This window comes from Pseudophryne corroboree, chromosome 12, assembly GCF_028390025.1.
Source record: "Pseudophryne corroboree isolate aPseCor3 chromosome 12, aPseCor3.hap2, whole genome shotgun sequence".
In the NCBI taxonomy this organism is placed as follows: Eukaryota; Metazoa; Chordata; class Amphibia; order Anura; family Myobatrachidae; genus Pseudophryne; species Pseudophryne corroboree.
In genome coordinates this window covers 39,641,537-39,663,183 of record NC_086455.1, presented here as the reverse complement: position 1 = coordinate 39,663,183, position 21,647 = coordinate 39,641,537, and the positions used below count along the sequence as shown (strand labels likewise).

General features: G+C 46.6%; 1 long non-coding RNA gene across 1 annotated transcript; it reads left to right on the top strand.

Moving 5' to 3' along the window:
- The first annotated feature begins 9,742 nt into the window (after positions 1–9,742).
- On the top strand, positions 9,743–16,282 carry LOC134979903 (uncharacterized). The gene is made up of 3 exons (XR_010190303.1): positions 9,743–10,365; positions 15,091–15,162; positions 15,276–16,282. It is a non-coding gene; the product is annotated as an uncharacterized LOC134979903 (long non-coding RNA).
- Positions 16,283–21,647: the final 5,365 nt, after the last annotated feature.

Below are 21,647 nucleotides of genomic sequence, written 5' to 3'. Positions count from 1 at the left end.
ATGGCATCATATGTGAGCCCTATGGCAGATGCAGATTCTCCATCTAAGTATGGCCACCAATGTTAGCCCTATGGCAGATGCAGATTCTCCATATGGGTGTGGCCTCCTATGTGAGCCCTATGGGAGGTGCAGGTTCTCCATATAGGTATGGCCTCCTATGTGAGCACTATGGCAGGTGCAGGTTCTCCATCTGGGTATGGCCTCCTATGTGAGCCCTATGGCAGGTGCAGGTTCTCCATCTGGGCCTGGCCTCCTATGTGAGCCTTATGGCATGTCCAGGTACTCCAACTGGGCCTGGCCTCCTATGTGAGCCCTATGGAATGTGCAGGTTCTCCATCTGGGCCTGGCCTCCTATGCGAGTCCAGGGTCGGACTGGCCCACAGGGGCAACCCCCGGTGGGCCCCACTGCCTGGGGTCCCACCCCCTCCTCTAGCACTTAAATTACACATTATGCATATGTTACATTATACTGCAGAGGACTATGCTGTGCTTTCTACAGTGTATTGTTGTTATTAATCTGACACACTAGTAGTATTTACTACTGTGTATATATATATTTATCAAGGGGCCTAGAACATGCACTACTGGTTAGCCAAGCCTCTAAGCATGGTCCCCTACCACTGCATTTTCCCGGAGGGGCCGTTCATGTCCCAGTCTGACACTGGTCATGGCGTCACATGCTGGGGCAGCAGGGCTGTACCAGGGTGCATTAGTGCTTTAGGAGAAATGTTTCCTAGGTGGTAGTGCAGCTTTAAATAAGAACTAGGTGGTCTATCAGGAAGCAGTGACAAGTGAGCCAGCGGAGAAGTTGCTCATGGCAATCAGTCGGTGATGCGATAACATTTATAAAGTGCATTTCTCTAACGTCCTAGAGGATTCTGGGGCCATTTAGTACCATGGGGTATAGACAGGTCCGCAGGAGCCTTCGGCACTTTAAGACTTTTTTACAGTGTGAACTGGCACCTCCCTCTATGCCCCTCCTCCAGACCTCAGTTTAGAAATTGTGCCCGGTGAGACTGGAGGCACACTAGTGGAGCTCTACAGAGTTCTGCTGGAAAAGAAGTAATGTCTAGACATTACCATCGTATTTGGAGAAAATATGTATCTTGGTGTGAATCCAGGAATTCTCCAACGGTGGAGTTTCAATTAGGACGTCTTCTCCTATTTCTACAGGCTGGTGTGGATGCAGGCTTAAGATTGGGGTCTATCAAGGTCCAAATTTCGGCCTTGTCCATTTTCTTTCAGAAACAATTGGCTTCCCTTCCTGAAGTTCAGACGTTCCTGAAGGGGGTTCTGCACATCCAACCACCATTCGTGTACCCCTAGGGCAGGCTTGCTGGAACCTGTAGTCTGCCTGTAAAGAACAATATCATACCATGAACCCCGCACCCACCGCCACCAGGGGTGGTTGTTGCTTGTGAGGGGGGATCCCATATTTATATTTTGGGGTACCCACTTTCCGATTAATTCCAGCCCTGGGCTGACTGGTTTGGGGGGGCTGTTTAATGTGAGGGCAAGGGGACCCCACACTACGTGTCTCCCCTGATATGGCATTATCCCCCTGGCTGGTTCAGCCTGGTGCTGATTTTAGTGAAGTAAGGGTGACTCTATGCTTTTTTTTTTTTTGGGGGGGGGGGGGGGGGGTTTAGCAGCCAGTGCCTCCCCGGCCACTGATCTCAATGCACATCACTGGCAGTAATTCACTGCAACCGGTCAACACTCAAGCCATGAGTAGACAAGGCATGAGTGACTGATGAGAGCAAATCATCCACTGCTTGTTAAAGGTTGCTGCACGTTTTCCTATTTTATTAAAGTGGCCCCATGAAAAATAGTGCATAGTTGTCTATTGTAGTTTAAAAAGCAAAAGAGACCCCTTAGCAGATCTGTTGTGTACTCCTACAGCCTTACGTCCCATCGACTTGACTATCCTTCCCTCTACGGCTTCTTCTTTACGAATATGGGATAGTTTGATAAGTAAGCTCCCTGGCATTACTACCCCCTACACTGCCCTTTCACTTAAAGCAGTGAGTAAATTAATTCCCAACTTACATATCTCTACGTGGAATGCTTGTAATATTTATACCCTTGGAGACTTATTAGATGGAACTGCCTTTCTTTCATTCGCCCAATTGCACGATAAATTCTCCCTCCCGAGTACTGAACTATTTCACTACTTTCAAATCAGACATTGGTTTAAGAGTCTACCCATCGTACAAACGGGATCCGGTCAAGATGCCGCCGGACGGAATCCCGGCGGTCGAAATACCGACGCCGGAATCCCGACCGCCACAATCCCGACATATTCTCCCTCCGTGGGTGTCCACCCCTGTCGGCATTGTGTGGTCGGGATTCCGGCGTCGGTATTTCGACCGCCGGGATTCCGACCAGCGGCATTTAGTACTGATCCCGTACAAACTCCCCCCAGCTCTCTAGTTCAGTCTATCCTATCCCGCGTGGTATTGCCTACATCCACTAAAGATAATACTTATTGGTACAATACACTCATCTCATTGGTCCCATGCCAAAAGTCTAATGCTCAGAAGCGCTGGGAGAGGGACTTGGGTATTCCCATAGCAGAGACACAATGGGAGAAATTATATCGTTTAACATTCCGCATGTCACGCTGTTTAAACCATTCAGAAATGCATGTTAAATTACTGAATAGATTAAACCTGACCCCGAATAGACTGCACACATTTTGGCCTTCCTGCTCACCACTCTGTTGGAGAAATTGCGGAGAAATAGGACATTTGTATCACATTTTCTGGTCATGTCCCCTTCTCCAAACTTTCTGGGCAGAAGTATTTACGCTGATAAATAAAGTTTTATGTCTATCTTTAAGCCCATCCCCCGCTTTAGCTCTCCTACATGTGTATCCCCTGGAGGTCTCAACCTCCCAAAGGTACTTATTAGGACACATTTGTATAGCAGCAAGGGCAACCTTGGCCCAAGCCTGGAAACAAGCGGTAGTCCCTCCTGCTCTAAAAGTATTTCATAAAGTTCATTTCCATTATACCATGGAAACTGAATATGTGCCTTATTCCCCCTCTGCTTCCTCTCCCATTATGCGATGGTTCCATTGGCATGAATACGTCACGGAGGGGGAAGGTTCTGCTCTCATATCTCATCCTGGGAAGACATCCCCTTTACAATTTAGCCTGAATGAAGAATCTACTACTTCTTGAGTGCTCCATCTCCCATGCTTTCCCTTTTGGTTTATACTAGCTGTTATGTTTATAATGCTGTCAATTGCTTCCCCCCTGATGCTAGGAGCGGAGTAGATATCGACCTAGCTCTGCACACTTTCATCTGTTAATATGACTAGGATACCTGAATACCTGCTTAGTTGCTATGTTATCTGTCTCGTATGTATGTTTTATTTCATTGACGTGTACATCCCTCCCCACCCTGTTTTTTTTTCTGTACCCCCCCCCCCCCCCCTTTTTTTCTTTTTGCATTCGATATAAAATCCAATAAAAATTATTGATGTTAAAAAAAAAAAGCAAAAGAGAACTACATATGGCAGGGTGAAAAATAGAGTTTTTCACCAGTGTTAGAGCTTGTTATAAAACCATTATTAGACGTCATTACAATCTTCTAGTGATGAATGCAGGAGAAAATAATTTTTATCCTTCAACAAACAGCAATAAATGCTACTTACAGTATTGCTGTTTTGGTAGGTGGTGGTGGTGGTGGGGTATAAATGTTAAGACATAGGCCCCCTAAAAGCCTGACGTGGACAAGGCAACTGTGTATCAGAATCATATTTGTTGCATGGAGGTTACCTGCAAAATCAGGGAACATTTTAGACAATAAGATGGTTATAGTTTTGAAGAGGTCGTCCCTTTAGGGAGCCCAGTGCAGCTATTTAAGAGATCTTCACGACAAGAGGATCTGACACTGGCTGACTCAGTGGATGCATCAACCAAAATGAGCCATCTGTTACACGGCAGGTTTTCAGACCTGCACTGTTTGGGCTATATAAGTACAATAGGAAGAAAAAAAAGCGAATCTAAAAATGCAATGTCGACTCCTCTGTTCCTTCTGCCATATATATATATATATATATATATATATATGTACTTTGGAGGGACCAATTTATTATGCTTCTATAAATACACAGCTTCTTTGTATTATGTATATTTTGCATGTTTATTATTAAATTGAAAAAAATAAGCAAATAAACAGGAATTTATTTTATGTGTCCTTAGAGAGCAATACAAAAGGTTACTCGCTTGATAAGAATCTTCAGTAATTGGCTTAGGTGTCATAATCTTATTTGTAACAAACTAATAACATCTTCAGTTGTAACACACAAAAAAACACACACACACACACACAGAGACAAATAAATATATATATATATATATATATATATATATATATGACAAAGTGGCATGAGGGTTCAAGTGACCAATGGTATTATAGTATCTAATTATATATATATATATATATATATATAATATGTATGTAGAAATAAATAAATAAATTAATAATATTTTATTTTAACAAAATCCTCTATACATAGTAGGTTCAACAAATAAATAAGAAATGCATAGAGACAAAAAGCGAGGAATAAAATTCTTCCACTAAAAACACAGGTGCTATATTTAAATAGTATTTAGGAGAATCTTAACTTAGTTCCCCTAAATACTATTTAAATATAGCACCTGTGTTTTTAGTGGAAGTTTTTTATTCCTCTCTTTTTGTCTATATGCATTTTTTTTATATATATATATGAACCTACTATGTATAGAGGTTTTTGTTAAAATAAAATATTATTAATTTATTTATACTTACATATTTTATTTATATATATTATATATATATATATATATATATATATATATATAGTTTTGATACTTTAACACCATTGGTCGCTTGAACCCTCATACCACATTGTCTTACACATTTTTCAGTAACTTACCATTACCGTATATTTAAGGGACAGCTGACGCCCATAATAATTGGGAGTGTTTTATATATATATATAAAGGAATCACAGAACAAAGTCCCGGAAGCCGCACTGACACTCTCATATGCAATCATGCAGGTGACCGGTCAAAATGAATGTTATAGTAACACATGTCCATCCATAACTTTCCAGCCAGGGTGTAGACAGAACCAGCACACTGCTTAATATTTAATCAGATTTTTACTTCATATAGCAGGTTTAGTATTCAATCAGCTTTTAACTTCATATAGCAAGAGAGCACAAACATCTGGATCTAGCAGATACTCATCGTATGCAAGGCAAGTACAGACTGGCAAAATCCCAAACAGCCGTTTCCGATGCTCCTTCCTCAGGGGAAAACTAGTTAAGGTGCCATAGTGCCTGGTGCTAAAGTGTCAAAGTGCTGTGCAAAATGCTGCATCATATATATATTAGTGAATTTGTCGCTAAACACAAATTGTGAATATAAAGTGCAATGTGCATATAGACAGTAAACATTAAATATTACGTCTTTTTTTGCTAAAAGGCCAGTGCACTTTCTGTAAGGTTCCAGTGGCAGCTCAGTAGTTCAATCTAGGGATGGCCATCGACCATCGATGAGTCAAAATCATCGATGGTCTATTACCGGTGTCACATACATTTACCATCGATGAGGGAGAACCAGATGCTTTCCCTCCATCGATGGCTAGACCTAAACGAATATTTTACAAGATGCCGGGACATGGAGCATAGCTCTGTCCCTGACATCCGTGAAGCCCCGCCCTCGAGCTGTGATTGGCCCGCAGGCCTTTCACAGAAATAACAGGGATGGCCATTGATGAGAGAAACCATCGATGGTCTCCTATAGCATAGTTAGCCATCATCGATGGCCACTCTCAGTTTCACCATTGATGGCAACCATCGATGGCAAACACACCAATGGCCATCCCTAGTTCACTCCAATGATTCACACTGGCAGTGACAATCTGTAAACAATAATGAAGAACAAGTGCCTCCTAGTGCAATATATCCAGGTTCTCTGAAGAATCCATCACTGTAATAGTGAAAACACGTACCAAAAGGAGCTCCAAAAAAGTTTTCGTTTTTTGCCTTAAAATGCTTTGACCTTTAGCTGGGTCAATAGACACTGGTCTTTTTCAGCTATGGTGCTCAGATGTACTATGTAGAGACAGAGAATATGGATATTAGGTAAATATATTAAAAAGCATTTAATGGTAATATATCCAAACATACTTTTAAGTTAAAAACAAGCAGCTTATTTGAAGGAGAATTGATCAACAAAGTCCTTGAAAAGGAAACAGCACAAGGATTCACTCAACGCGTTTCGTCCTGTACAAGTTTTTTAGAAATTCATCACACACACATAAATAAATAACGGGATAATAATTGTTGAATGATTACATTACCTTCCCAGGTTCCAAATCAAATTTTTTTAGCTTTGTTTTTCTTTTATGTGCTGGAGACCACCTGCATTGTCCATTATTTAAACCAAAGGACAGAGTCCTGTATTGTATCGACTTTGTTACAACAAGACACATGGTGAAGACCCCAAAACCCAGAGAAAAGACAAGTGTCCTAAGGTCTGGCGAAACATTGCTTTACTGAAGCAGCAACTCAATTTGTCAGTTGCTGAGGACAGAAGATCTCTATCTTGTTATAGTTTAATATTTATGCAAATACATGGTGGAATCACATTAGTATGACCACCAGCTAATAGCGACAGTAGCCACTTCGGAGCCCCATACGCCGCACTGTCATTTTAGACACACGTCTGGTAGCCATCAGGTTTATTTTGATGGTGAGCTGCTCCACTGTAGCGTGTCGTTGCCCAATTTCGTTGCCGACGTTCACCTGTCACATCAATGGCACTTGGTGCTCCGCAGTTTCCACTTCGGTTATGTGCAATTTGTCCAGTCACGATACACCTTCCCCACAGCAGCACGGGAACAGTTCACAAATTGCGCGGTTTCAGAAATACTGCCACCCTAGGCCTGAAAGCCGATAATCAGTCATTTTTTGCAACGTGGATAAATCGCACCTTTTACCCATGAGAGCATCGAGTGATATGTGTGCAGATGGCCTATCACACACCTTATAGACCCACCGAGCCAGCGCATAACATAACGTACTTCATGGGCTACACGCTGCTGACGTCAAATGTAGGAGGTAATAATGAGACTCAACCGTGTATTAGTTATATATGAAGTTCAAAGAGTCCCTCTGCACTGATCTTCTCTGAAGCCAAGGGAGGGACAAAGCCACTGTGGAATCATAGAGCAGCTAGAGACCCTGCATCAAAAACTTATTTGACGTACATAAGGGGGGTCATTCCGAGTTGATTGTAGCTGTGCTAAATTTAGCACAGCTACGATTATCTTCCCTGACATGCGGGGGGACGCCCAGCACGTGGCTAGTCCGCCCCGCATTTCAGTCCACCCCCTCCACACACACACACACACACACACACACACACACACACACATACAAAAGCATTGAACAGTGGCGAAGCATTTGTACTTGAAGAGCACAGTCCAGCCGACGCAGACGTGCCCCAAAAACAGCGACCAAACGCCGCCGTGCCACCCCCTCCCGCCCAGCGACCGCTTCTGCCTGTCAATCAGGCAGAGGCGATCACTAGGTAACGACGGCCTTCGGCCGCCTGGCATGCGCCGGTGCACTGTGGCGCCGGCGTATGCGCAGTTCCGACCCGGTCGCTGTGCTGCGAACAACTGCAGTGTGCAATCGGGTCAGAATGACCCCCTAGGTGTTTAAAACCAATTATGTTGCCATATTACTTAGCAAAGATTCTCTGCAGGGAGACTTGCTTAGCACACACTGTGGAGAGACCTTTTGAACTCACTGTATTTGAATATCTATTTTTATAATGTATAAACTGCTCTTTGTCATATTTTTCTATCATTAATATTGGTCATTAGATATCTCATTCCTTTCCCTCATTTTCATGTCTTGTTTATTGTCTGTTATCATCATAGAATATTTGGTATTATTTGTTTGAAAGTAAAATAAAAATGGTTGTGATGTTTATCTGCAAGTAAATACAAACATTAGGGGGTCGATACGTATACATACAAGTTAATCGCAACCGCAAGTAAGTGTTTCTGTGTGCTGCACCTACGGTGACGTCTGGCTGGTGGTTTTTGTTGGGCTGCATACTAAAAGCTATGAGTCCGGGACGAGATTGGTCCATGAAGAGGGTGAGTTTTTCTGCCATTGTCGTTGTCCCTGCACCATTGCAACTGTGCTGTAGATGTGGAAATCCAGATTTATTTCATGTGGTTTATCAATAAGTATTTACCAGATCAGCAGAGCTCTGGCACCCACCTCTATTGGCTAAAAATGTTGTTTTGAACATACTTAATAATATTACTAAAATATTGACCCTTAAGTACGAAAAATACAAATTTGTGCAATCTGCTGACTTTTATCATTATGAATATATTCTTCTTATTATTATTATTAATAATAATAATGATAATAATAATAATGCTTTATTATTCTGATTAGTATTCTGATAATTACTACTACTACTACTATTACTGTAACTCTTAACAATATCTCAGTTCTACTGGGGAAAAATGAAAACCTGCTCACTAAGGGGGTCATTCCGACCCGATCGCTTGCTGCAGTTGTTCGCAGCGCAGCGATCGGGTCGGAACTGCGCATGCACCGGCATCGCAGTGCCCTAGCGATCGCCTCTGTCGGATTGACAGGCAGAGGCGGGAGGGGGCGGCACGGCGGCGCGATCCGGCCAACGCAGGCGTGGCTGGACCGTGCGGGTGGCGGGCCGCAGCGGCTGCGTGACATCACACGCAGCCGCTGCGACCAGGGGCAGCGACGAGCAACTCCCGGTCACCCGCAGGAGCTGCGCTGGCTGGGAGTTACTCAACAAGTACAAAAGCATCGCCGCTGTGCGATGCTTTTGTACTTGTGTGTGGGGGGCGGACAGAGTGCTGGTTGTCCCCCCGCATGTCTGGGAACATGATCGTAGCTGTGCTAAATTTAGCACAGCTACGATCAACTCGGAATGACCCCCTAAATCTTACATTCTTACAAGGCAATAACTGAAGACAACCCAGAAGCTGCTAGCAGCCCAGATCTCTATGTCAGCATGCATTCAAAGATTCAGACAGGGGGCTTAGGCTGGGTGACATCTGGGTCCCAGCAGGTGGCTGGGCTGTCTTCTTGGCTGGTGTTAGTCTCCGTAATGTAATGTTGGAAAAAAACATAAAATCTTCAATCCAGGGTTTACTGGAGATTAATAACAGAGGGGGTAATTCCAAGTTGATCGCAGCAGGAAATTTTTTAGCAGTTGGGCAAAACCATGTGCACTGCAGGGGGGGGGGGGGGGGGGGGCAGATATAACATTTGCAGAGAGAGTTAGATTTGGGTGGGATATTTTGTTTCTGTGCAGGGTAAATACTGGCTGCTTTATTTTTACACTGCAATTTAGATTGCAGATTGAACTCACCATACCCAAATCTAACTCTCTCTGCACATGTTATATCTGCCCCCCCCCCCCCCCCTGCAGTGCACATGGTTTTGCTCAACTGCTAACAAAGATCAACTTGGAATTACCCCCAGAGTTAGGACCTACAAAACTTTCTAGTGATAATCAGCTGCAAAACCACAACTGTATCTAGATGCACTGGTTTTATTGGTGTTTGTATTAGGTAGGTACCAGTGAAATTGGCAAAACATTATTATTATTATTATTATTATTATTATTATTATATTTAGTGTTTTTTCCTCAAAATGAATTCAGAGATATTAAAGGCACACTAAACCCATTATAAAAACTACCCTGCACTATTTACATACACGGATTGCAGTATAAACAAATATTACATTTTATATATAAAATGAATAGCATATAATAGGTATGTATAGGAGTTTGATAGCATATGAATGGTTTTGATGGCATACAAGTAGCATATAATGGGCATGTGGAGAGATCTAATTAAATATAAGGGTCATATGGAGGAGTGTGATGGTATATAAGTGGCATCTGGAAGGGTCTGAAGGCATATAAAAGGCATGTGGAGGGATCTGATGACATATAAGGGGATTCTGGAGGTGTCCAATGGCAAATAAGAGGCATTTGGAGGGCTCTGAATCTCACTAACATTCCACCGCTTCCATGAAATCAGAACCTATTACATAACCCCCATGTACTTGTAAACTCCAACTATTTGCTCACAGAATTACAGATTTATTATTATTATTATTATTATTATTATTATTATTATTATTAATAATATGGTTTTAACAAAGTTTCTTTATTTATTGTAGAGTCTGGAACAGGAGTCGGGCTTTCAGTTCCAGTGCACATGTAGGAGAAAGTAGGCTCACGCTTGTGCCGATGGCCAACTTAGTGTCCTGGCAGCAGTAAGGTAACTCCTACCACAGCTGGCCAGTGTCATTGGGAAGCTGTTACTGTCTCCTATGTCACAGTGGGGTCTTAGGGGTAAATTTACTAAGAATGGAGTTTCACATGTGTTTGCCCGAGATTAAACACAGGAGAGATCGATCAGACACTGGAGCTTTTATGTACCTAAAACACAGGAATTGACTATGTTCCCAAATTTTAGTTAATTGTGTTTTCTGATTGTGTATTATTTTAGTCCATACTTTCCTACCGGGAGGCTCCGAAAATTGGGTGGCCCTCGCTTCATTGAATCACGTCATTGTAGCTCCGCCCCCCGCTATACAGTGCCTGTTTTCTCGGCCCTGTCTAGCGGGGGCAGGGCCACGATGATGCGATCTTGACACCACACCCCCAGACTGCCCACTTCCCCCACCGGCCATGCCCCCGGACTGCCCACATTGCTGCCGACCACGCCCCCTTTAGCCTGCCACGCTGCCACCTCCCGAAGGAGGGTGCTGCAAGGTAGGCATCTATGATACAGTCATGTTTGGCTGCCGTGTTTTCTGGAAGCCAAGCACTCCCCAACGTGAATCCTGGTGCTGGTGCTTATAATACAGGGGGACTTCACACATTTTTTTTCCCTTGTATTTTTTGAACCACGACCGGCTCAAAGACCCCGCAGCTGGTTATTCCTACGGGGGGATGACCTAATGCCATTTTTCTTTTCTATTTTTAACCATTATTTCACATTTGGACAGAGAAGCACGGCACGGATCTCACTGATCCACGCTGCTGAGGGGGACGGTTATGTGAAAAGTGCATTCTGCTCTGAGATGCACAGAGTCGTTTGCAGAAATTATTCTAGGCAAACTCCCGTGTTGTGTATGGAAATTACAACCGAGTTTGGCCGACGGTGTATTTGACCGTATGTCCATGTCCACAGGTGCTGCAATGTGACTTTATTGTGCCGCACCTGGCTCCTGTCACTGAGAAGGAACCAGCAGTGCAGTCAGAATATCCAGGTTCAGCGCGGCGTCTCCAGGAATGCAAGGCACATTCCCCGGATGATGTAAATGGGGGCTTCCCAAAAAGGTCACACCACCTTCCCATGAGATTAGGTCCCCTTTATGGGCACGTGCGCAGGGGCAATTAAGAATCCCGGGTGGCATAGACCCTGGTGCCGCCACTGAAAAAAAAAAAAGATACATTCTGCGTAATTGATGGGATAAGATGATTCGAAACAGATAATTACTGTATTAAACTCACCTATGATATGTGTCCATCTGCATTTGCAACAAAGAGGCTTTTCTCCAAATTTGTGAATTTCAGATTCCCAAATGCAAATAGAGATAATGCAGAAACATAGTGTACATGGATTTCTGCAAAAAGTGTATATAACTCTCAATACACTTATTTGTTTATTGAACAGCACCTTGGATACTGATTGATGGGGTGTAGTATGGTATGCCGACGGCCAGCATACCGGTGCAGGGATCCTGACCAGTGCCGTAACTAGGCATTTTAGCGCTGTGTGCAAGAAACGACATTGGCGCGCCCCCCCCCCCATGAAAGATAGGGGCAGTGCGCACCGTAGGCGCGCAAAAAATATATAGGGGCGTGGCTTCATGGGCAAGGGGCGTGGCCACAAAATAATAGCAATTCATACTATGGTGCACAGTAGTCTCCATTATTCAAATTACGCTGCACAGTAGCGCCACTACACCAGGTAGAGCCCCTTTTATACATTACAGCAGACAGCGTCCCCCTTTTTACACATTACAGCAGACAGTCCCCCTTTTTACAATTGCGGCAGCCAGTCCCTTTTTACACATTGCGGCAGCCAGTCCCCCTTTTTACACATTGCGGCAGCCAGTCCCCCTTTTTACACATTGCAGCAGCCAGGCCCCATTTTTACACATTGCGGCAGCCAGGACCCCTTTTTACACATTGCGGCAGCCAGGACCCCTTTTTACACATTGCGGCAGCCAGGACCCCTTTTTACACATTGCGGCAGCCAGTCCCCCTATTTACACATTTCAGCAGCCAGGCCCCCTTTTTACACATTGCGGCAGCCAGTCCCCCTTTTTACACATTGCAGCAGCCAGTCCCCCATTTTACACATTGCGGCAGCCAGGCCCCCTTTTTACACATTGCGGCAGCCAATCCCCCTTTTTACACATTGCGGCAGCCAGGCCCCCTTTTTACACATTGCGGCAGCCAGTCCCCCTTTTTACACATTGCAGCAGCCAGGCCCCCTTTTTACACATTTTGGCAGCCAGGACCCCTTTTTACACATTGCGGCAGCCAGGACCCCTTTTTACACATTGCGGCAGCCAGGACCCCTTTTTACACATTATGGCAGACGGTGTCCCCCAGAGAGAGAGAGAGAGAGAGAGAGAAAGAGAGAAAGAGAGAGAGAGAGAGAGAGAGAGAGAGAGGGATATACTTACCTTCTCCCCGCTGACAGGCTCCTCGTGCTGGCATCTCCCTCTGTGCAGTGTGCAAGCATCGGACAAGGAGGAGGAGGGAGGGGGACTGGAGCCGTAGCAGCGCTATGTCATTGGTAGTAAGCGCCGCTGCAGCATCCCCCTCTCCTTCCGTATTGGTTGCCTGGCGCTGCTGTGGATGCTGGGATGGAGGAACTGCATCCCAGCATCCACAGCAGCGTCGGGCAGCCTATACGGAAGGAGAGGGGGATGCTGCAGCGGCGCTTACTACCAATGAAATAGCGCTGCTGCGGCTCCAGTCCCCCTCCCTCCTCCTCCTTCTCAGCTGTCTTCGGCGCTTCTCTCTCCTCCAGCGCGGCGGCGGCGCACGGCGCGGACTTCAGAGGCGGCATGTAATGAGTCAATTTGACTCATTACATGCCGCTGCCGTGCGCCCTCAGGACAACTGCGCTGTGTGCCAAGCCCACTTGGCACACACGTAGTTACGGCCCTGTTCCTGACCGCCGGCATACCGACAGCTGGGCGAGCGCAAATGAGCGGGCACGGTGGCGCACTATGCATGTCACACTATTTATTCTTCCTCCAGGGGGCTCGTGGACCCCCAAGAGGGTGAAAAGTGGTCGGTATGCCGGGTGTCAGGATTTCGGCACCGTTATACTGAGCGTCGGGATCCCAACAGCCGGCATACTGAATACCACCCGATTGATGATCCTGATACAACAATGGGGGGTCATTCCGAGTTGATCGCTAGCTGCCGTTGTTCGCTGCGTAGCGATCAGTGAAATAATGGCTAATCTGCACATGCGTATGCACCGCAATGCGCACGCGCATCGTACGGGTACGAAGTCCTTTGTTGTTTTACACTGGCTCTAGCGATGATTCCAATCGCACAGCCGAACGCAAGGAGATTGACAGGAAGAGGGCGTTTATGGGTGTCAACTGACCGTTTTCTGTGAGTGTTTGGAAAAACGCAGGCGTGGCGAGGCATTTGCTGGGCGGTAATCTGACGTCATTACCGCGTCACTCGCAGTAATCATCTCACAGGATAAGTAACTAGAGGGCTAGTCTTGTTTTGCACAAAATGTGTTTGCAGGCGCACAGCTGCACAGGCGTTCGCACTCCTGCAAAGCAAAAATACACTCCCCCGTCGGCGGCGACTATGCGTTTGCACGGCTGCTAAAAACTGCTAGCGAGCGATCATCTCGGAATGACCCCAATGCCCTTTGTTAATGAATAACAGAAAATAAGGTTAGCACTCAGTCGTGATATATTAAAACATAATAATTTTTATTATTTATAACCATATCTAATAAGACACATAAGGGATTACATATGCATTGCACATTCTAAAATAAAATAAAACAAATTAAAAGAAAAAGTTTAGGAAGGAAAAAGAGGGATAGGAAAACTTGTGATTCATTTAAGACATAAATGATGTTATTAGAAAATAAAAATGTATGGGATTGCCCTAAAGAGGTAGTATGCAGGACTTTAATACCCCTTTCACATCGCACAAATAACCCGGTATCGACACGGCATATTGCCGTGTCGACACGGGTCAGTGTGTGATGTGAAAGCACTTTCGGCAAATTAGCGGGTCGCCTGACCCGGTAATTCAATCCGGTATAAAAGAAGGATTATACCCGGGTTGAATACCGGGTCAGGCGCAGTGTGAATGGGAGCCGCGTCGATGCGACACGGTTCCCATTCACAGGATAGGGAGATGCGGCGCAGGAGATGAGCTCATCTCCCAGCGCCGCCTCCACCCCTGCTGCTGCTGCGCCCCCCCGCTGCTATGGCAACCGACCCGGTATATTGCCGGGTCGGAAAGCCATCAAAGGAGACCAAATGCCGGATCCCACCCGGTAAGGACACGTTTCTCTTACCGGGTGGGATCCGGCATTTGCGATGTGAAAGCGGTTTAAGTGACCTTATTTTTTTTCACTATTTCCACCAACATGTAAACTCCCCCTCCTCCAGGTATATGCAGTCACTGCAAAGTATAGCACAACTCAACTATTTACACAAGAGTAATAACAGAGTAGTCCAAGGATTGTTAATAGTGTCAAAGCATTTGACACATGAAAGTTTATTGTAGGGAAAAAAAAGTAAGTAACGCTATTTGAGTAAATACCATAGAACACGTAAAATCAATAGACACACAAGATAAGCACATTATTGCAAGACACTACACAGACAATCCGGTCAATGACCTACCTCATATATTCATCATTACAGGGGTATATCTAAATCAGAAGTGATATAAAAAAATGACATTTTTTACAAACTATTTTCTTTTTCAGCTTCCCCCATTTATATACCGGCTGTATCAGCGGCACTGTATGAAATTACAATTGTGCTATTAGATTGACCAGGTAAAAAAACAAAACACATCTATAAACCAGGAGAAAATAACTTTCCATTTGCTTAGTAGATAGTAAATAGCAAACCGTTGCTCAAAGATCATAATGTTCCTCTATTTCCTTAGCAAGTAAAAGTGAAGAAGACAACCTGGAGACTATGCAGAGAGCAGCAACACAAGTGAAAGTGGAGAAGACAACCTGGAGACTATGCAGAGAGCAGGAACACAAGTGAAAGTGGAGAAGACCTCCTGGAGACTATGCAGAGAGCATGAACACAAGTGAAAGTGGAGAAGACCTCCTGGAGACTATGCAGAGAGCAGGAACACAAGTGAAAGTGGAGAAGACCTCCTGGAGACTATGCAGAGAGCAGGAACACAAGTGAAAGTGGAGAAGACCTCCTGGAACCGATTGTAACAGGGTTAGGGAAACATGTACCATCTCCTGGGGTAGATGGTAGTGCACTGCAGCCGAGAGATCACACTCCAAGGTTTCTGGTGTAACTGGCCTCAACCAGTTTTAGTAAGCAGAAAAATAAATCATCAAACACCTTGCCGTCTGGCACTAACTACACATAAATCACTCCTGGCTAACACTACAACACTCTAAGTAACAAAGCACCAAGTGTAGCTCACTTGTATCCAGTAGCAGGTTTTCTTTTACAGAGACTCTGGGGGCTCTTTTCCCCAGGCACTCAGAAAGGGTTGGGTTTGATTTGACAGCGGTCGCGATGCCGGCGGTCAGAATACCGGCGGCGGCATCCTGATGTTCGGAACCCTATACTTTTCTTCCCCACCCTGGTCCCCTAACTCACCATCCCTCCAACCTAAACCTACCCCCCTGCCCCCGCTATGGCCTAAACGTAACCCTCGGTGGTGGTACCCAACCCTAACCTCCCCTCCCCACAGCCTAACACTGATCCTCCAACCACTAACCCCCTGCCCCCGCAGCCTAAACCTAACCCCCCCCCCGGGCACAGCCTAACCCTAACCTCCCCATGCCCCCGCGACTCTTACCTCTCCAGTGCAGCAGTGTTCTCATTCGGCATACCGGCTGTTGGGATTCTGGCGCCGGGATCAGTGGCATAACTAGGGGCCCGCAGCCCCTGCGAGCGCTTGGAGGCGCACCCTAGCCGCCGCCACTCACTGATTTCTGCTGGGAAGGAGGGACACGGAGGGCACAGCGCGCACCTCTCCTGTGTGTCCCTCCTGGGACTCCGGCGGCAGCGGCGTGTCTGTTAAATGAAGTGCCCGGCACTTCATTTAACAGACACGCCACTGCCGCCGGAGACGCAGGAGGGACACACAGGAGAGGCGCGCGCTGTACCCTCCGTGTCCCTCCTTCTCGAATCGCACAGCAGCGGGGGAGCCCGGAGGGGGGGGGGGGGGGGTGTACCTGGCACTGGGGGAGGATATTTAGCACTGGGGGGGGGTTATATTTGGCACTGGGGATGGGCATATTTGGCACTAGGGGAGGGCATATTTGGCACTGGGGGAGCATGTTTGGTACTGGGGGAGCATATTTGGCACTGGGGGGTATATGTGTACCTGGCACTGGGGGGGGATATTTGGCACTGGGGTATATGTGTACCTGGCACTGGGGGGGCATATTTGGCACTGGGGGCATATGTGTACCTGGCACTGTGGGGGAATATCTGGCACTGGGGGCATATGTGGCACTGGGAGCACAGCCCTAGCAACAAGCATTACACCCTGGTTACAAGCACAACACTCAGCTCATGAAATTCCTGGCAACAAGCATTACCCCCTAGCAACGAGCATGACACCCAGTGTATGAAACCCCTGATAACGAATATTACCCCCTGGCAACAAGCTTGAAACCCAGCACATGATGCCTCTGGCAACAAGCATAACACCTACCACATGAAACCCCTGGCAACGAGCATGACACCCTGAGCATGAAAACCCCTGGCACCGTGCATGGAACCAAGAGCATGAAACCCCTGGCAACGAGCAGGTAATTTAAAAGTAATTAGAAGACAAGAAGCAAAAACAAAAAATTGCCAAAAAGCGCCTTGGATAACAATGCCCAAAGATATGGGTATTATAAACCAAATTGCTCTGCCACGTGCGCTGCCACAGAACACTGTGTGCGTGTTCAATTGAGGATGAATAAGGTGAGGAGAAGCCGGGACGGGAGCCGAAATGTCACAGGCTCGGACAGCAGCTTGCTACCTGTGTGGTGGATGAAGTCAAGGTGTGCAAATAGGCGGGGTTCTAACGCGTTTCGTCACAGACCATGTGACTTTATCAAAGGTGTACACCTTTGATAAAGTCACATGGTCTGTGATGAAATGCGTTAGGAGGACCCCGCCTATTTGCACACCTTGACTTCATCCACCACACAGGTAGCAAGCTGCTGTCCGAGCCTGTGACATTTCGGCTCCCGCCCCGGCTTCTCCCTCCACCGCCGGTAATTTCTATCTGTACGCTGAGCCTGTCACACCTTGACTCCCATCCCGGCTATTCCACCTGCCGCCGGTGACTTCTACCATCAGGTTGAGCCACAGAGATACCTCGGCTCCCGTCCCAGCTTTTCCAACTGTCGCCGGTGATCCATGCCAGCACGCCGCTGATAAACTGTATCCACCAACTCAGGGATAAGCACGTCCTCTCCTCTGCCGTATTATCAAGCACTGGGCACTGCAGGAACATACGACCGAGGACGCTCGGTCGGGACCAGCCCACGGAGAGGTGCATATTCATTCATACAGCAGTTTCTTGTATTGCCGCACTTAGATCCTCACTACGGCAACCAATAATAGACACTTGTGGATCAGCTGCTTACCTGATTGTGGATTTCCATATGGATATGTAATTGGATCTGTTTCCTCACCAAAATCGGAGGGTACTATTTCCAGTATATAGATTTATAAGTTCAAGGTGTCTTGCTTCTAATCTTGGTTTTATTATATTACCTTTATTGTTTTAATGTGTTAAATCTAATGTTATCAATACAATAAAACATTTTACATTTTCACACATCAGCTCCTAATTAGCATTTATTTGCTCTAACACATTGCGCAGCCATCTTTTTTTCTTACCAAAAGTAATTAGAAGCCTTACTGTAGAACTTAATGTGTAATGGGCATTGCGGTGTGTGGCATAATGTATCACGGACATTGCGGTGTGTGTCATAATGTGTTACAGGCATTACGGTGTGTGGCATACTATATCATGGGCATTGAGGTATGTGGTATAATGTCCCAGGGGCATTGCAGTGTGTGGCATAATGTATAACGGGCATTGTGGTGTGTGGCATAGGGTATAACGGGCATTGCGGTATGTGTCACAGGCATTACGGTGTGTGGTATACTATATCACAGGCATTGTGGTATGTGGTATAATGTCTCAGGGGCATTGCAGTGTGTGGCATAATGTATAACGGGCATTGCGGTGTGTGGCATAGGGTATAATGGGCATTGTGGTATGTGTCACAGGCATTACGGTGTGTGGTATACTATATCACGGGCATTGTGGTATAATGTCTCAGGGTCATTGCAGTGTGTGGCATAATGTATAACGGGCATTGCGGTGTGTGGCATAGGGTATAATGGGCATTGCGGTATGTGTCACAGGCATTACGGTGTGTAGTATACTATATCACGGGCATTGTGGTATAATGTCTCAGGGGCATTGCAGTGTGTGGCATAATGTATAACGGGCATTGCGGTGTGTGGCATAGGGTATAACGGGCATTGCGGTATGTGTCACAGGCATTACGGTGTGTGGTATACTATATCACGGGCATTGTGGTATAATGTCTATGGGGCATTGCAGTGTGTGACATAATGTATAACGGGCATTGCAGTGTGTGGCATAGGGTATAACGGGCATTGCGGTATGTGTCACAGGCATTACGGTGTGTGGTATACTATATCACGGGCATTGTGGTAAGTGGTATAATGTCTCAGGGTCATTGCAGTGTGTGTCATAATGTGTCACAGACATTGTATGTGCTATAATGTATCAGGGGCATTGCAGTGTGTAGCATAATGTATAACGGGCATTGCTATTCCTGTCATAATGTGTCAGGGGCATTACGGTGTGTGGCATAATGTGTCGGGGGCAGGGCCGGACTGGCCATCTGGCACTTCTGGCAAATGCCAGAAGGGCCGATGGCCACTTGGGCCGGTCCAGCGGTCACTGAGACACGCTGCCGCTCAGTCCGGCGGCAGCATGTCTCAGCTGTCAGGAGAGGAGAGCAGAGCTCCCGCAGCGCGGCTGTGTCTGGTGCTGCGGCGGCTTCGTTCAAACCAGCCGCCGGTTCGTGAGCCAATCAGAGCTCGCGGACCGGCAGCCAATCAGAAGCCGCCGGTCCGCGAGCTCTGATTGGCTCACGAACCGGCGGCTGGTTTGAACGAAGCCGCCGCGGCACCAGACACAGCCGCGCTGGCGGGCGCTCTGCTCTCCTGATTCACCCCCGTCCCTCACAGCCCGGAGGAGCAGCAGCAGCAGCAGTGCAGCAGCGGTAAGTAGCTGCAGCACTGGCTGCTGTGGGGACAATTGTATATCTGGCACTGTGGGGGCAATTGTATACCTGACACTGTGGGGGCAATTGTATACCTGACACTGTGGGGGCATTTGTATACCTGGCACTGTGGGGGCAATTGGCTGGCATTTGTATACCTGGCACTGTGGGGGCAATTGTTTACCTGGCACTGTGGGGGCATTTGTATACCTGGCACTGTGGGGGCAATTGTATACCTGGCACTGTGGGGGCAATTGTATACCTGGCACTGTGGGGGCAATTGTTTACCTGGCACTGTGGGGGCATTTGTATACCTGGCACTGTGGGGGCAATTGTATACCTGGCACTGTGGGGGCAATTGTATACCTGGCACTGTGGGGGCAATTGTTTACCTGGCACTGTGGGGGCATTTGTATACCTGACACTGTGGGGGCATTTGTATACCTGGCACTGTGGGGGCAATTGTATACCTGGCACTGTGGGGGCAATTGTTTACCTGGCACTGTGGGGGCATTTGTATACATGGCACTGTGGGGGCAATTGTATACCTGGCACTGTGGGGGCAATTGTATACCTGGCACTGTGGGGGCAATTGTTTACCTGGCACTGTGGGGGCATTTGTATACCTGGCACTGTGAGGGCATCTGTATACCTGGCACTGTGGGGGCAATTGTGGATCTGGCACTGCACTATTGGGGGCATATAATGTAAATTTCGGCTCATACTGGGTGCTATAATGTAAATTTCGGCTCATACTGTGAGGTATAATGTGAAAGAGGCACCAGTACTAGATAGTATAAGGGGTCCTACTATTGTGGTGCATAATGCGTATAAGGGGTGTATGGTGTGATAAACTACACTGAAGGACACGCCCCTTTTGAGTGACCACACCCCCTTTTCCGGAGCTTCACATTTACATACCCCCACTTAAAAATTTCCACTTCAACCACAGGTTGTGTGTATTTTAATAGAAAATGATGTACGCTTGTATGTTGTTAGAATATTAATTATATTTGTAAGAGCATAGACTAATAAGTGGGAGGAGTCAGGAATAGTAAGGGGAGGAGTCACAAAGGTGGGCCTGTGTGCTTCAAAAATGCCAGGGCCTATTTTTAGTCCCAGTCCGGCCCTGGTCGGGGGCATAATGGTGTGTGGCATAATGTCTAAGGGCCATTGCAGTATGTGGCATAATGTATACTGGGCATTACTATAAGGAGGAAAAATGACAAATAATGTAAGGGGCATGAATCAGGATTATTTTTCTTTCCTGTGGTGGCCAACGTCTGGGCGTGCAGGTTGCAAAACTGGGGTATAAGGTAGTCTTTTCCTGCAATGCCACTCCCCTTTATGCAAAACCACACCCATTTCAGCAAGGACACCCCCCCTTTTTCGGTGATAGAGAAAAGTTCAATACTAACCCTAACCCTCTCCTTCTCCTTCCGCAGCCTAACTCTGACCCTCCACCAAGTGCCTAACCCTAAACTTCCCCTCTGGCAGCCTAACCATAACCCTCCCCCTAGTACCTAACCCTAACCATCTCCATCCGTAGCCTAACCCTCCGCCAAGTGCCTAACGCTAACCCTCCCCCTGCTGCCTAACCCTAACCATCTTCTTCCGTAGCCTAACCATAACCCTCTCCTTAGTGCCTAACCCTAACCTTCCAACCATTTAATTGTCAATCTTTTGATAGTGTCGACCTATTACGATACGCATGGCCGGATTAACAATGGGGCAGATGGAGCTGCAGCTCCAAGCCCCCCATTGAAAATAGGCCCACAGACCTCCCTGCAGTGCAGGCAGTAGCCAGTGCTGCCAGGAAAAAAAAACATTTCCTGTCAGCACATACATCAGCTCACTCACCCCCACCCCAAACTGGTCAGCCTGTGTCCTGACCGCTTTGTGTTGTAAGGGGCGGGGCTTCGGACGGGCAAGGGGGCGGGACTTCGGACGGGCAAGGGGGCGGAGCCACTTAAATAGTTACGAGACAGCAGCCTCCTGTCAAGACCCTG